The sequence below is a fragment of the Xyrauchen texanus genome, chromosome 14 (assembly GCF_025860055.1).
Source record: "Xyrauchen texanus isolate HMW12.3.18 chromosome 14, RBS_HiC_50CHRs, whole genome shotgun sequence".
In the NCBI taxonomy this organism is placed as follows: domain Eukaryota; kingdom Metazoa; phylum Chordata; class Actinopteri; order Cypriniformes; family Catostomidae; genus Xyrauchen; species Xyrauchen texanus.
The window spans coordinates 17,518,737-17,534,608 of NC_068289.1; the positions used below are offsets into that span (position 1 = coordinate 17,518,737).

The following is a 15,872-nucleotide window of genomic DNA, read 5'->3' on the forward strand; positions in this document are numbered from 1 at the left end:
CGCTTCCTTCAAGCCAGGCGCCATGGTCCTGCTAAAATGTTTCCAACAGCTCCTGGGGCATATGGCATCCTCCGCGGCGGCCGGGCCATTGGGGTTGATGCATGTGAGACCACTTCAGCACTGGCTCCGGACTCGAGTCCTGAGATGAGCATGGCGCCGCGGCATGCACAACATAAAAGTTACCTCTGCCTGCTGCCAAACCTTCTAACCCTGGACAGACCTCTGCTTCCTAAGGGCAGGAGTACCCTTGCAGCAGGTGTCCCGATGCGTTCTGGTCACAACCGACGCCTCCAAATTGGGTTGGGGTGCCGTATGCAACGGGCGCGCAGCCGCAGGCCGGTGGAACCGAGGCCCGCTGCGCTGGCACATCAACTGCCTAGAGCTGCTGGCTGTTTTTCTGGCCCTGCAGAAGTTTCTCCCGTTAATTCGGAACAAACACGTCCTAGTCAGGACAGACAGCACCACGGTCGTAGCCTACATAAACCGCCAAGGTGGAGTACGCTCCCTCCACATGTCACAGCTCGCCTGTCGTCTCCTCCTTTGGAGTCAGCGACTCAAGTCACTGCGCGCCACTCACATCCCCGGCAACCTCAATGTGATAGCGGACGCGCTGTCAAGACAAAGCTTGCCTGGCGGAGAGTGGAGGCTCCACCCCCAGTCGGTCCAGCTGATTTGGGACCGGTTCGGCAAGGCTCAGGTAGACCTGTTTGCCTCCCAAGAAACCTCCCACTGCCCGCTCTGGTATGCCCGGACAGAGGCTCCCCTCGGGGCAGACGCGTTGGCACACAGCTGGCCTGCGGGGCTGCGCAAGTACGCATTCCCCCCAGTGAGCCTTCTTGCACAGGTGCTATGCAAGGTCAGGGAGGACGAGGAGCAAGTCATTCTGGTATTCCCTTACTGGCCTACCCGGACTTGGTTTTCGGACCTCACGCTCCTCACGGCAGCCCCCCCCCTGGCAAATTCCCCTGAAGAAGGACCTTCTTTCTCAGGGACGGGGCACGCTCTGGCACCCGCACCCAGACCTCTGGAACCTCCACGTCTGGCCCTTGGATGGGATGCGGAAGATCTAGCCGGCCTACCACCGACCGTCATAGATACAATCAATCAAGCCAGAGCCCCCTCTACCAGGCATCTCTACGCTCTAAAGTGGCGTCTGTTCGCGGGCTGGTGTTCTTCCCGAGCCGAAGACCCGCAGAAGTGCGCAGTTAGGTCAGTGCTCGTGTTTCTTCAGGAGAGGCTGGAGAGGAGGCTGTCCCCCTCCACCCTCAAGGTGTATGTCGCCGCTATCGCGGCCCACCACGACACGTTAGATGGCAAGTTTCTTGGTAAGCACGACTTAATCGTCAGGTTCCTAAAAGGTGCCCGGAGGATAACTCCCTCCCGGCCTAACCTGTTCCCCTCCTGGGATCTCTCGGTCGTCCTTACGGGACTCCAGAGACCCCCCTTCGAGCCGCTTGACTCAGCTGGACTCAGGGCCCTCTCTCTCAAGACTGCCCTGCTGATCGCGCTCGCTTCCATCAAGAGGGTCGGGGACCTGCATGCGTTCTCTGTTAGCGACGCTTGCCTGTAGTTCGGTCCGGCAGATACTTTCGTGATCCTAAGACCGCGACCGGGCTATGTGCCCAAGGTTCCTACCACACCCTTCAGGGATCAGGTGGTGAACCAGCAAGCGCTGCCCCGGGAGGAGGCAGACCCAGCCCTTTCACTGCTGTGTCCAGTACGTGCTTTACATATTTATCTGGACCGCACACAGAGCACCAGATGCTCTGAGCAGCTCTTCGTCTGCTTTGTGGGACAGCAGAAAGGGAACGCTGTGTCCAATCAGAGACTCACCCACTGGGTTGTCAACGCCATTTCCCTGGCTTATCACACCCAGGCCGTGCCACCCCCCCTTGCGGGTCCGAGCTCACTACACCAGGAGTGTTGCGTCCTCATGGGCACTGGCTAAGGGCACTGCCCTAGCAGACATTTGTAGAGCAGCGGGCTGGGCAACACCTAACACTTTTGCGAGATTCTACAATCTCCGAGTTGAGTCAGTATCGTCCCGTGTTTTCTCAGGTACCGAGCCCGTAGAACTCGGTGGCACGCCCACGATCTGACCGGGTGAATTGCTTGCACCTTGCGCCCTTCCCCCTAACCAGGGGAAACAGTGCGCCTTCATTCCCAGGAGATCTCAGGTTTGGTACACTGGTCGATTCCTCCCTAGCCCTCGTGGGTCGCAGTTCAGCGGAGGAACTCGCTGACCCAAGCCACTGGGGGTACCGCAAGCTACCCTGTACTGGTATAGGTGCTCCACAGGTAAGGCCTCCTTCGGACTCCCCCTGTGTGTAACACCACGGTTCTGTCCCCTCTGGCGAGCTGACTCCCGTGTTTCCCTTAGGCAGTCATGGTTGCCTCGGTTGCCGTGCTGTATGTTCCCCCCTCTATGAGGCTGGATCCACCACCGCACCGACTTTTCCACATAGGCCCTAAGCAGGCCTCTGATGGTTTTGCCACTTAAACTTGCCTCCCCTCTCGGGTAGGCCTGGCCTCCGCAAGGTCTTCTCCGCCCTGAATAAGGGCTAAGACCCCCTTCCCTCAATGCGTGTAAGGGCCCCGGCCTTAGTTGCTCTCTGCGAGAAACATAGAGAGAAAAGAGGCCCGGCCAGGCTTGGCCCGTTCCCAGGTTGGCGGCCAGCACCTTGTTCCCCCCTCCAGGGTAACGATAAGGAATCCTGATGGCTTAAATGGGGCATTGGGGAAGGGTACGTGCAGCCTGATACAGTTGGTCGTCCTGCACGTAAGAATACCTGCTCGCTCCTGTATCAGCAGTTCACGTACACGGCTCAGCGCATGGCACTTTTATAAGTGGACCCCTAGTGTCGCTTCTCTGACACAACGTGGAGAGAGCGACAGAAGGGGAACGTCTAGGTTACGTATGTAACCCCCGTTCCCCGATGGAGGGAACGAGACTTTGTGTCTCCCCTGCCACGTCGCTGAGCCGAGCCACTGTTGTGGCCGGACCATTTCCGGCTCCTCAGAAAAATCCTGAATGAACTCCCGTATTTACGCCGCTTAAATACCTGTATGTCCGGGGGCGGGACATGCAAATACTGGTTGCCAACTCTCATTGGCCTTTTTTCATAGTCCAGAGGTAAATATCAGCGCTCAAGAGAGACCCCTAGTGTCGCTTCTCTGACACAACGTCTTGTTCCCTCCATCGGGGAACGGGGGTTACATGCGTAACCTAGACGTTACACTTTAAAAATAAAATGCAATAACAGATGTGGTAAGACGAGAGTAGTGGAAACACAGACACATTTATTGACAGTTCTGTATATGAACAGTGAGTGCGCCTGAGTGCCCGTGAAAGAGATTACACCGCTCACGAACAACTATCTCCCATCACACATCTCAGCCACGAAACACTCTACACTCACACTATATAAAGAGGAAACACCACGGTGCCAACCCATCAACAATTAGCTCACCTGGTTACTGCACACTTGAGAGCGATTAATAAAAGAGAGGGAAATAAAGAGAAAAAAGACAACATACACATACTCTCTACATACACACAAACAATATGCCCGTGAATGTATCACAATTGGGCACACCAAAAAGAGTGCTGACAGTAAATTACACTAATAACAGTCAAATCAAAATCAAATCAAATCACTTTATTGACACTCAACATTATATAAAAGTGCAACAGTGGGTGAAAGTCTTGGGTGCAGTTCCGAGCAACATAGCAGTCATGACAGTGATGAGATACCAATTTACAATAAACATCAGATTTACGCAATAAAATGTGCATATCAAATATACACATAATTACACACCACACAATATACAAATAATAACATATAATGTACAGTATACAATACAAACAATATAGAATACACATACACACATTATAGAATACACAGTGTACAATAAAAAAAATAGTATATATAAAATATACAGTAGGTTGTATTGTGCTGTATTGACATTCAGGCTGATAGTCAGTTGCCAGTGTGTTGTTAAGAGAAAATATCATTTATAACAGTTCAGTGTAAGATTATTAAAGCTTATGTATATTGATCATGAGAGATCAAGAGTTCAAAAGTCTGATTGCTTGGGGGAAGAAGCTGTCATGGAGTCAGCTGGTGCAGGTCCTGATGCTGCGATACAGCCTGCCTGATGATAGCAGTGAGAGCAGCCCATAGCTCTGGTGGCTGGAGCTTTTTTCACACACCAACTGGTATAGTATATGCTGCATACAAACACTTGTCATAACATTCAAAACACACACAGATGAAATAGAAACTCCTACTCAAGATCTGGAGATGTTTCATCTGGATTATACACATACCTGACGAAAGCTATGTCAAAACGTGGTGACAACACATCTCATCCATCTCAACCCATAACTGACAGCGATGTATCTAATAATCATTCAGTGAATATTTGTAAACAATTGTGAAATCCATCTTTTACCTCTTTTTTTCCACATATGTGTGCATGTGGTCATGGTTGTTGAGGAAATAATATAATGGACCTGTGAGAGCCCAAACACTGTAAATACTAATAGGTAGGTGAGTGGTCGATGTTGTGATTGGCCGCTGCAGCTGCTGTAAAAAAATCACGGGATTGGTTGCCGCTATAATCAATCACGGTATGGGTCTGTAGTAATCTGTGCATTCAAAGAGAGTTTAAGCAGTTTGACATGAATAAATCCCTACAAAATGTCAACATCAACTATAATATACTTAGATTTATATTTAATACATTTGGATACTTATGTTGGTGATGGCAGATAGGGTAGAACCGCCCCTGAGCTTACAAAATATTTTAAGTACTTTTCTGGAGTAAATCATGAGAATGAGCATGTACAGGCAACATTTATTCAGTTTTTTTTGTCTGCACCATGTATGCTTCATTCATGCATCTGCAAACCCACCTTTGGTAAGATACAAAAGCTTGCAAAGATCAGTTATGTGCTGTGATGTGGCTCTGCTGAGGAGTCCCTCCCTTAAGGTAAAAGAAAATGCATCAATTACAGTGAAACTACATTTCAACAGTGGGTAATTCCATAATAAAATAAAATCTTATTAATGTAAATTCTAGAATTATACAGAAATGATTTTAACTCCACCTTAGAATATATCAAACAATATTTTGAGATATTTGGCATTACAATACAATACTCAAAAAGAATACAACTCTCTGAAAAGTAACACTGCAAAAAATATTACTGTCTAAAAACCATTACCTTCTGAAGCATGAAGCAAATGAAACACAGGTAACCATGTCTCTCTGAAATAAAGAAATACATACATGTGACATTATTAAACAGTATTATTAACAGTCCTACTACAAATCATCACCGTAAAATTGAGTCTTATATATCTCATATATAATCCTTTAGTTAAAACACAGCAGATGACAATGTATTTAAATGTGTGCTATATTGTTGTCAGACATACTGTACACAGAGGCGGAACTATGGGACAAGCCAGGCAATTACAGTAATTCACTGCAACAACACTTGAAACCAATGATTGCCCATCCATTTAGCTACAAATTCAATTAAGAGCACAATTTTAAATGTTGCAAGAGTCACAACATTTTCATGAGATCAGGCTGCATGTTTTGAATGTTCAAAAATCTGTGATACACCATAGAGGGGCCCCCAGCCCTTTAGCAACAAATCAAAGTCTCTCTAGCAAGTCACTGTCGACCATCTTTGGAACACACTCAGGAGGCTATTTCCTGTCATGCCAGGGCAGCTCCTATTTACTTGAATGGAGAAAGACCAACATCTCAAAAGCGGTTGGTCAAGATTATGATCAAAGAACAGTCTTCAAATCAGCATTAAAATATGTCAGTACTGGTATCGTAAATTTTTATTATTTGATAAAATTTTCCCAGCTTGTATAGCTAATGTGCATGCACGTTCTAGAGTTGATTGACAAGTGATGTCTGTATATTTATAAAAAAGGTGATTGGCTCTTTAATTTTAAGAGACTTCTTTTCTACATTCATTGACCATTGGGCGCTGGAGCTCCTTGGTTGAGCATTCCAATTTCTCCCTTTCTTTTTAATAGAAGTGGCTTATATCTGCAAAATAATCTCTGCTACTATTTCAAGTAAGAGCGAGATGCAGGAATTATGAAGAGGATGTCCGATGTACCAATCTGGGAGTCAGAAGAGGAAAAAAGAAAGAGGGGGAGGAGAAGAAGCATGACAGTGCTGACTGATACTGAATCTGTATTGTTTATTGAATTCTCTCTTCTCAAGAAAAGATGTGTGAATAAAGCCTTACATTGGATTTAGTACTCCTTCTCAAAGAGAACTAGATACTTGTCACAAATGACCATTAGAAGTTTTTGTTCAAATATGTGTTCATTTAGAGACAGTTTTATGCATTCTCATATATTTACTTCACAATTCTTTAGAAAAGATTGGATTGTCATTCAGTTGTCCTCTAAAGTATGCAACTCTCTTCGTAAGTTACATATGTATCGAAAGAGAGGGGCACATATAGAAGAGTCAGCTAGTTTATTTTTTCTGTCGAGTTTAGATAAGCAACTTCTACTCTGTATTAGATCATTTACTTTTCATGAAAATAGTGGTCGTTAGATGGCATTGCCAGCTTTTTAACCTATACTGTATGTTACAAAAATGAATGCTTGTTAGTGAAAGAGTAGCTTAAATGCTCCATGTTTTCTAGCACATATTGAATGTGAATTCAATGTATCACAATGTGGTATTATTGATATTTATATTGCCTTCTCTCAAAAAATATTTAACCTAATCCTGTGTGTTACAATGATAATATTCAAGCTAAATGTATCTGATGTCTGGATGTATATAATTATTTACTGATATCTGAATTTGTATACTTACATTACTTTAATTATTTTGCAGATCTATGGAATTCCAGTGCTATCCAAGGTTATAATAATTTTGAATTTTTCATTTAGTTTTTATTTCTGTTTCTATTTATTTTAAATTTTTTCACTCCAATTTAGTTTATTTTTTTGTGTTTAAGTTTTTCAGTACATTCAGTTTTTATTAAGGGATATATTGGAGAATGGGTAAAACCGGTATTTGTGTAATGTAAGTCATATTGCTGGTCAAATTCATAAATCATATTATTGCCGGGAGCCTCCAATTAGGATTTTGCTCAGGACCCACAAATGGCCCTGCTGAAAGTACACTTATGCAATCAACTGGATTCTCTGCAACAGAAATATAAACTACGCTGGGTAGGGGAGGAGGGTATTGTCATATGGTAGTTATATTATGTTACATACCATAGTCAAAGAAAGAAAAGCCACTCCATGTATTTCATTCCATTATCTACAGCAGGGGTGCTCACACTTCAGTGGAATGAGATCTACTTTTTCATGTTATTGCAGCAAGGTCAATACACAAAATATATACTTTGTCATAATACCAAAATGTACTGTATGTAGTTGTTTGTGAAATTAAACAATTCTTGATACCAGCTTACTGTCACAGATAAACTCACGGAGACAGAGGGATGGACACAATCATGGGGTTTATTGAAGGGGGGAATGGATAAGTTGTGTAACAAACAGGTGAGGCAATCCAGACACGACCAGCAAGTAAATTCCAAAGAGAGAAATATAACAATGTCCAGAGGAAGGGAAAACTCACAAAATCTTTTGGTCTTAACAGGAAATGTAAATGAAACAGGCGAATCCAAATGCTGGGGAACAAACGGAGTAAGAACTAACACTAACCTCTGGTGAGGGGAGCAATAACAGGTGAGTATATAATTACAGGTAAATATAGACAAACTAGGGAGTCCATAGTCTAAAGTACAGGGCTGTTAATCAGAAGGTCACAGGTTCTAAACCCACGGCCACCACCATTGTGTCCTTGAGCAAGGCACTTAACTCCAGGTTGTTCCGGGGGGATTGTCCCTGTAATAATTGCACTGTAAGTCGCTTTGGATAAAAGCGTCTGCCAAATGCATAAATGTAAATGTAAATGTAAGAAGAGACAATGATTGTGAGTGAGAGCGGGGTTCTTATGCAGTCCTTGATTAGACACTGATGAAGTGCTGGCACGTGTGATCAACTCAGCGGAGCGTGATCGCTGTGTGGAGTGAGGGAGAGGGAGCAGAATGTGGCGTTATAGAGGGATTCCAGAGGATCCGTGACACTTATCACAACAAATAATCACAATAACTAATTTTTTTGTAAGAATTGTACTCAAATAATTATTCAAGACTACTAAACAGTCAGTGATAAAATAATAATAAATCAATAAATAGAAAATAATTAATAGTAATACACAATATACAAAATTAAGAAATCAGCTTTAAATGTATTTAACAGCGGTATCAAGTATTCAAGTAATCATTCAGAATGAAATGATAAAACTACTTCTGGTATTCACTGTATAATACATTAATACTTTTTTTAAAGCTAATATAGTTATCCAGCCATGAACAGTGAGTGGTTTTCTTGTTACTCACTAAAATCAGTTGGGTTAAAAATGACCCTTGGTGTAGCTTTAACCATCCTAGTATTATTGGTACTATTATTATTGTTGACATTATTATTATTATTATTGCTGTGTAAATAAATTATAATGCATAAGTTACAAATATCTTTTAAAAAAAATTTAAAAGTTGCAAACATGTTCATTAATTAAGTAAATGGTTGCAATTGTGTTATCAATTTACTTCCTTTTTATCATTAAGTTACTTACATTCATGTTTCAATTTACAAGAACCACCACAAATAAATAAGTAATAAATAAGTAGGCAATGGTGTAACATTGCTGGCAAGGACAAAGACGATGGATTGACGAACCCAAGTGCAGTTTATTAAACAAAAGTAGAACTAGAAACATGAAACATGACTAAACTAGATTTGATACAAACAAAATATGACTTGACTAAATCTTGACATGGCTTGGCTTAACCTGACTAAAACAAAACAAAACTACAACAAAGTTACATTAACAATACTCCACAAAGGACAATGGTAAACATGAGGGTGGGGGGGGGGGGGGGGTGCATGAGAGGCTCGAGGGGTGGAGCCAAGGTGGAGTTGTTGGGATGGAGGTGGGCCTGGATCGTGGAACAAAGGTGGTCCTGGACCATAGAGCAGAGGCAGACCTGGACTGTGGCACCGAGGCAGGCCTGGACCAGTGAGCAGAGGTTTGCTTGTGACATGGCATGGAGCAGACTGAAGCTTGGCTGTGACATGGCATGGAGCAGACTGCAGTTCGGCTGTGACATGGCATGGAGCAGGCTGAGTCGTGGCTGTGACATGGCATGGAGCAGGCTGAGGCGTGGCTGTGACATTCATGGAGCAAGCTGAGGCATGGCTGTGACATGGCCTGGAGCTTTTTTTTTTATTAATGTTTCAAGGTTCCACTTCTGAAGTGTTTCCCTATTTAAAAAATATAATTCATATAAAGTGAATTAACAACAAATAAAAAAATTCAATTTCAAGCAATGAGCTTCATTAACAATGGTAAAATATCACCATCAAAATATTGCTGCTTTTTGGCATTAAAAAGTCAAAATAAAAGTGATAAATGTCACGACGTGAAAAAAGTCATAACCGTCATGAATTCAGGGACGCAGAACTATCTGAAAAGTAGCTTTTAATTAGGCTATCACCCAATGTCATGTAGATGCTGGCTATTGTGTAATAAAGGGGTCAGCAACCTATGGCACAAGTGCCAGCAGTGGCACACGGAGGGGTAATCATTGGCACGCCAGCAACTGTGAGAGAAGAGTAGACTATATCAATTCCGCACCTGCATTCCAATCTACATCTTGAAGTAATCCTTCCTCATGATTATGCAGCGTGTTTTCATCAGCTGAATGGGAAGTGTAAAAGTGTGATGAGACTCGCACTGCGCGTGCAACCCATTCACGCATCACGAGCCAGCAGCACATCTCTTTCGAATAATCGCAGGAGTAAATGCGCCTGCTTTGCTTCGCTCAGACTGCGCGGATGACAGCCTACATTCCGCGTTTCATTTGTTTCTTTTTGCTTTCAGAACAACACGTCATGTCATAAGGAAAGCACCACTATTAATCCTTCATCGGCACAGCCGTTGACTAGGAAAATAAAACATGGCACTCCATGTCAAAAAGGTTGCCGATCCCTGGTGTAATATCTTGTTTAATCCAATTTGTGTATTATATAATTTAGTGCCTTGCAGATATAACTTTCAAGATAAAATGTTTCATATTTCCGCTTTGAATTATTTTTATGTTACACTATAAAAATGACAATAGGCCTATTCTTTTCAGTCAGTTGATGAAAAACTGCTGTGTCTGCAACACCGGATAATGAGTCTAAAGCCGTGGCATCTTACAATTTATTTGCGCGTCAGCCAAATATATGAAATATTATTTATGATTTCCAAAAAACAGTATCGGGACAAACACAGAAAGTGAGGGGGAGCATCCCAATTAATAGATTCTACGCCACAGTTTAAAATATGCTGGCTTTATAGCAAGCGTTATGTCGGTAGCCAAGTGCCCAGCAAGCAATTAAGCGTCTAATAGACGTCAAAACACAGCCCAGAGGTCTAGGCTAAAACAAGGCTAATTTTGGGCTGTCAGTGAAAATGTAATAGACGTCTAACCATAGCCCAAGAATAGACGTCTAACCATAGTCATCAATTAGACAGCTATTGAACGACTACATATATACGTCTAATAGACAGTGAATATAGGTCTAGGCTAAAACAAGGCTGAAATTGGGCTGTCAGTGAAAATCTAATAGACGTCTAACCAGAGCCCAAGAATAGACTAATCACCAATTACACAGCTATTGAAGAACCAAATGTAATAGACAACAAAATGAGGCTAAAGGATTATTTTCACTCAATTATAACATTCTCATAAATGACAATCCATCTAAACAAATTAAATCTAAAATGTTTTATTTATAAAAATAGCATTAACAACTTAATTTACAAAAAGATCGAAACATAAAAATTAGCAAATAAAATATTAAAAATACAATATAAAGATGATACAAAATATGGAAAACAACTTAAGATAATAAAAATATAAAGAATTACCAAATTAAAAGTAAAATAAAATAACCGGTTATAACAACAATTAATTGTTAAATGTATCCCGCTCTCCCTGGTGCTTGTTTAAAATGCCCAGACATTGCATTTCTTATTTCAAATTCAGTTGTTGCTGGAAAGTTCGTCATCACAGCATCTGCCAAACGAGAAAGAGATAATTGCACAAGAACAGCATTGTTGACATAATTTTTAAATAATTACAGTAATTTTGACATTCATTATATTTTGCTTGGATGCAAACTAGAGATGGGCAATATAGAGTTAAGATACATGCATATCGTTTCCAAAGGAATATAGATTGAGACTATATAATTAATATCAAGACAATAATTGATATAAATATTATTAATAGCTGACAGATTTTGCCTGCATAATGGTGATGCACTAATATATATATATATATTTATTTTATTTAGCTCAAAAACTGAGATAAGCTCTCTGGTCAATGTGTACGCTCGTGAGCAGACGCTGACACACAAACCTCTAATAACTGAGAACAATGCAGTGTTTTCAAAAGCCACCTTCTGCATTGGACCACCACCCTTCATATTGAACTTTGACATGAGGGAATTTTTGAAAACACTAAAATATAATAGAAATTAAGGTGGTTAACAATTGTGGTTAAAGACTGACATTTCAAAATGTCAGTCTGACATTTGCACTTACATTTCAAAATTAACGTTAAAGGATGTGTTAAATCTCTTATTTACGTTGTGACCACATGAAAGACTTGATCAGTATTGACACCAGAATATTTGATTAATGTTGCACATTTGGTAGGCTTTACCTGTCCAGCATTCTTCTGGCACTGTCTTTGAGGTTTTTTCCTCCTATTTTGCACAACTTTGCCACCTGAACAACACATGCCAATTTCAGTATTTGGAAGGTAGTATTACAGTATATGCTTCAGTTTACAAGTTTTTACCAACCATAAAGGTTGATGCCCATTGACCTGAAAGTTTTCCATCACTATGCCTAAAAAAAACCTATTTCAGCAGATTAAATTAATTATTTTAATACTGATGAATTAATAATTATAATAATAATAATTATTATTAATAAATAATAATTAGTTTTCATTATTGCCATTTAAAATCATGTTTTTTTTTACGCTTTACAAAATTTTATTTTTTAAAGTGTTTCAAACTCAATCTTAATGTACTTAAATGTACAATGACAAAGATATTGTATTTTTTGGCTCATAGTCTCCTCTTAGTATGCAATAAGTCACAGTTCAATCCTAGATTTAAAATTAAAGTAAAAATTTATTATAAACTTTGTCAAAGATGATCATTTTAGTGAGGAAAAGTTGCTCTGGAGTGTTTTTTGATTTGTTTTTTTTACCATTGCTGCCCGGGTATTCTCACTTTCCAACTGCCTTTCTAGGTATTTGAAATCCTCCTCAGTAGCCAAGGTAGACAGGTGGAACACAGTGTCTGGTTCCACATTTTTACCAATTCTTCTCAGTTCTTCTTTTATTTCTATAAGCTGTGTCAACACTTTTCTTTGGAATCCTAAATGCAACAAAGGCCATGTTAATATCAAATACCATACAAAATAGCATCACAATACAGAGATATGACAACTACAATACATCCATAACAAAGAAGTTGCATGAAAATTTGAACACAAATTTCTGCCTCATCTATAGGGGATATCAAGGAGAAGAACTGTGGCCAGCTATCAAACAGAAGTTAAAAGATAAAGTAGAAAATCTTTATTTACTCCCACGGTAGTGATTCAGGAAAATCGAGAAAAATATTGTAGTAACAATCCATTGATACTTACTTTTGTCTGTCATTGGGAACTTGTCTTGCTTTTCTGTAAAAAAAAAGAAAGCAAAAACATGTAATCGATATGCAATTAAAAAAAACATGATTCTCCTAATAAATTGTTAGAAAGTAGTTACGCGGACCACTAAATTTTCAAACATCGACACATTAAAAGTAATATGTTAATTAGATAATTTTAACTGATGATTCTTGACTAAACTTAATGTGGAAAAAGTTCAGCTCATAAGTATGTCCATACTAACCTTGGGGAGTCCTGGGTGTCCTGGCTGATTGCCGTTCAGTCCTGGTAAATAATGAAGTATCACTATATTATTATTTGGAATCTTCACATCAGAATATAAAAACTCTGGCAAAACATGTCCATACTAACCTTGGGAACTTCTGTCTTGAGGAGTCCTGGGTGTCCTGGCTGATTGGCGCTCAGTCCTGGTAACTAATGAAGTATCACTATATTATTATTTGGAATCTTCACATCAGAATATAAAAACTCTGGCAAAACATGTCCATACTAACCTTGAGGAGTCCTGGGTGTCCTGGCTGATTGGCGCTCAGTTCTGGTAACTAATGAAGTATCACTATATTATTATTTGGAATCTTCACATCAGAATATAAAAACTCTGGCAAAACATGTCCATACTAACCTTGGGAACTTCTGTCTTGAGGAGTCCTGGGTGTCCTGGCTGATTGGCGCTCAGTCCTGGTAACTAATTAAGTATCCCTATATTATTATTTTGAATATTCACATCAGAATCTATAAACTCTGGCAAAACATGTCCATACTAACCTTGTGAATTTCTGTCTTGAGGAGTCCTGGGTGTCCTGTCTGATTGGCGCTCAGTCCTGGTAACTAATGAAGTATCACTATATTATTATTTTGAATATTCACATCAGAATCTATAAACTCTGGCAAAACATGTCCATACTAACCTTGGGAATTTCTGTCTTGAGGAGTCCTGGGTGTCCTGTCTGATTGGCGCTCAGTTCTGGTAACTAATGAAGTATCACAATATAATATTGTCTGATTGCCGGATAATTTGCAATAAACTAGTTTTTAACTATTTTAATAAACTAGTTGATTTCAAAATAATACTGCTGGTTTTTAAACATTGAATGATTTAAGGCCAAAGTACATTTCTAATCTTCTGATGCATTATGAACCACCCAGAGCAGACCTCTCAGGTCATCTGGAACAGTAGTCAGCTACTTTTCTGTCCCCAGAATCAAAACTAAACATGGAGAAGCAGCATTTAGTTTTTATGCACAATATATATGGAACAAGCTCACAGAAAACTGCAGGCCTGCTGCATCTGTTAATTCTTTTAGATCAAGTTTAAAGACTTTACTGTTTGCCGCTGTGTTTTATTAATTGGAAATAAATAATGTTTATTTATATTGTCTTTTTTATATTTTCCTATGTTGCTGTTAAGTTCTATTAAAGCACTTTGAAAACTTGCCCTAATTCAAAAAATTATATTTCATATCTTAAAATAAAAGCTAAAATATATTTGTATCTTTTATAATAAATAATAATGTTTCATAGTTTCATGCTTAAAACCTTTGAACACAGTTGCAGTTCGCGTGCAGATAACTTTTTGGAGGGAAAAAAAACTGCAATGTCAACACTGTATTTCACGGTTCCTAAACATTATAACAAATAATGTATTTAACTAATGAACATGTCAAAACGAACACGAATACTTACAAAATCAAAGTAGAAATGTTATGGTTTTATAAATGTGTGGCTCGCCCGTTGCTCTCCTCTCCAACAGGTGCTTTCTCGTGAAAAATATAATTGAAAATGGCGGAATTGTTAATCGTGAGATCTGGCAACAGTGATCTCGTCGCACGTCATGTCTCAGTAGGGCTTCGCTTGTGCCATCTAGCGGTTGAGAATTGAAATAGAAGTTGTATTTAACTTAAAATGAAAGACAGTCCTATACTATCGTAGAATGTGTATGACTATGAATGTTACAGCAAAGATAATGCTGTTTCAAATGTTTATAAAATTGAGGGCTAAAAGCAGCCTACACATATTGCCCGTCCAATTCAGAGCTGTTGCTTAAAAAAAAAAAGACCATGAAATGGCATCTTGTAGAGACTGACATTGTGAACATGATGGGATAACAAATCTACCTGGCCTAAAACTAAAATGAATCATTCTTTACTTTTGACTCAAAGTGGGCTACAAAGTCAATAGGAGCTAAACTATTTACTCTTGAAAGATCCAAGATGGCGGCGCGGTAGCACGCAGCGGCCACTCCGGATCCACAATGGTGCTATTTTTGTTAAAAAAGCCAGACTTTTGCAACACATGGACATCGGAGCAACCAGTGTTCGTGTCTACCATCGCCAGACACTACTCAAATATAAGACTCATGCAAAAACCAAGCTGCATGATGACCTGCAGGAGGCGCTACGCGTACTCGGCTTGCTGCGGAGACCAGGCCTCCAGCCCTCGGCGTCGCCTGATGCCGGTGGCCGGGGAGAGGACGTCGTAGCGGTGTGCGAGAGCGGAAGCGCGGAAAGAGGGCGGGGTCCATGCTAGGCTAAAAACAAACCCTAGCCGGCCGGCTCTCCCGTCTATCCTGCTCTCAAATGTTTGCTCCCTGGACAATAAACTGGACTATATCCGACTCCAGCAGGCTACGTAGCGTGAGTTTAGAGACTGCTGCGTCTTTGTTTTCACGGAGACGTGGCTCAGCGACAGAGTTCCGGATGCCGCCATTCAGCTAGACGGGCTCGCCTCGTTTCGTGCCGACAGAAATACAGCTCTCTGCGGTAAGACTCGCGGTGGTGGCTTGTGTGTTTACATCAACACGGAATGGTGCAAGAACTCTATGCTAGTCTCTAGTTACTGTTCATCGCTGTTGGAGCTTGTGACTGTTAGATGCAGACCTTTTTATCTACCACGGGAATTCACCACTGTTTGCATAACCGAGTTTACATTCCCCAGCGCTAACGCTAAGGAAGCGCTCTGTGAACTGTATGGGGCTATGAGCGAACTGCAGAATGCTC

General features: G+C 40.9%; 1 long non-coding RNA gene across 1 annotated transcript; it reads right to left on the reverse strand.

The window, feature by feature from the left end:
* Nucleotides 1–11,672: 11,672 nt before the first annotated feature.
* LOC127654907 (uncharacterized) lies at nucleotides 11,673–14,645 on the reverse strand. Its single transcript, XR_007971973.1, has 10 exons — nucleotides 14,560–14,645; nucleotides 13,785–13,847; nucleotides 13,642–13,704; nucleotides 13,499–13,561; nucleotides 13,371–13,418; nucleotides 13,228–13,290; nucleotides 13,100–13,140; nucleotides 12,853–12,885; nucleotides 12,409–12,578; nucleotides 11,673–11,916 (listed from the first exon to the last, which is right to left on the reverse strand). It is a non-coding gene; the product is annotated as an uncharacterized LOC127654907 (long non-coding RNA).
* Nucleotides 14,646–15,872: the final 1,227 nt, after the last annotated feature.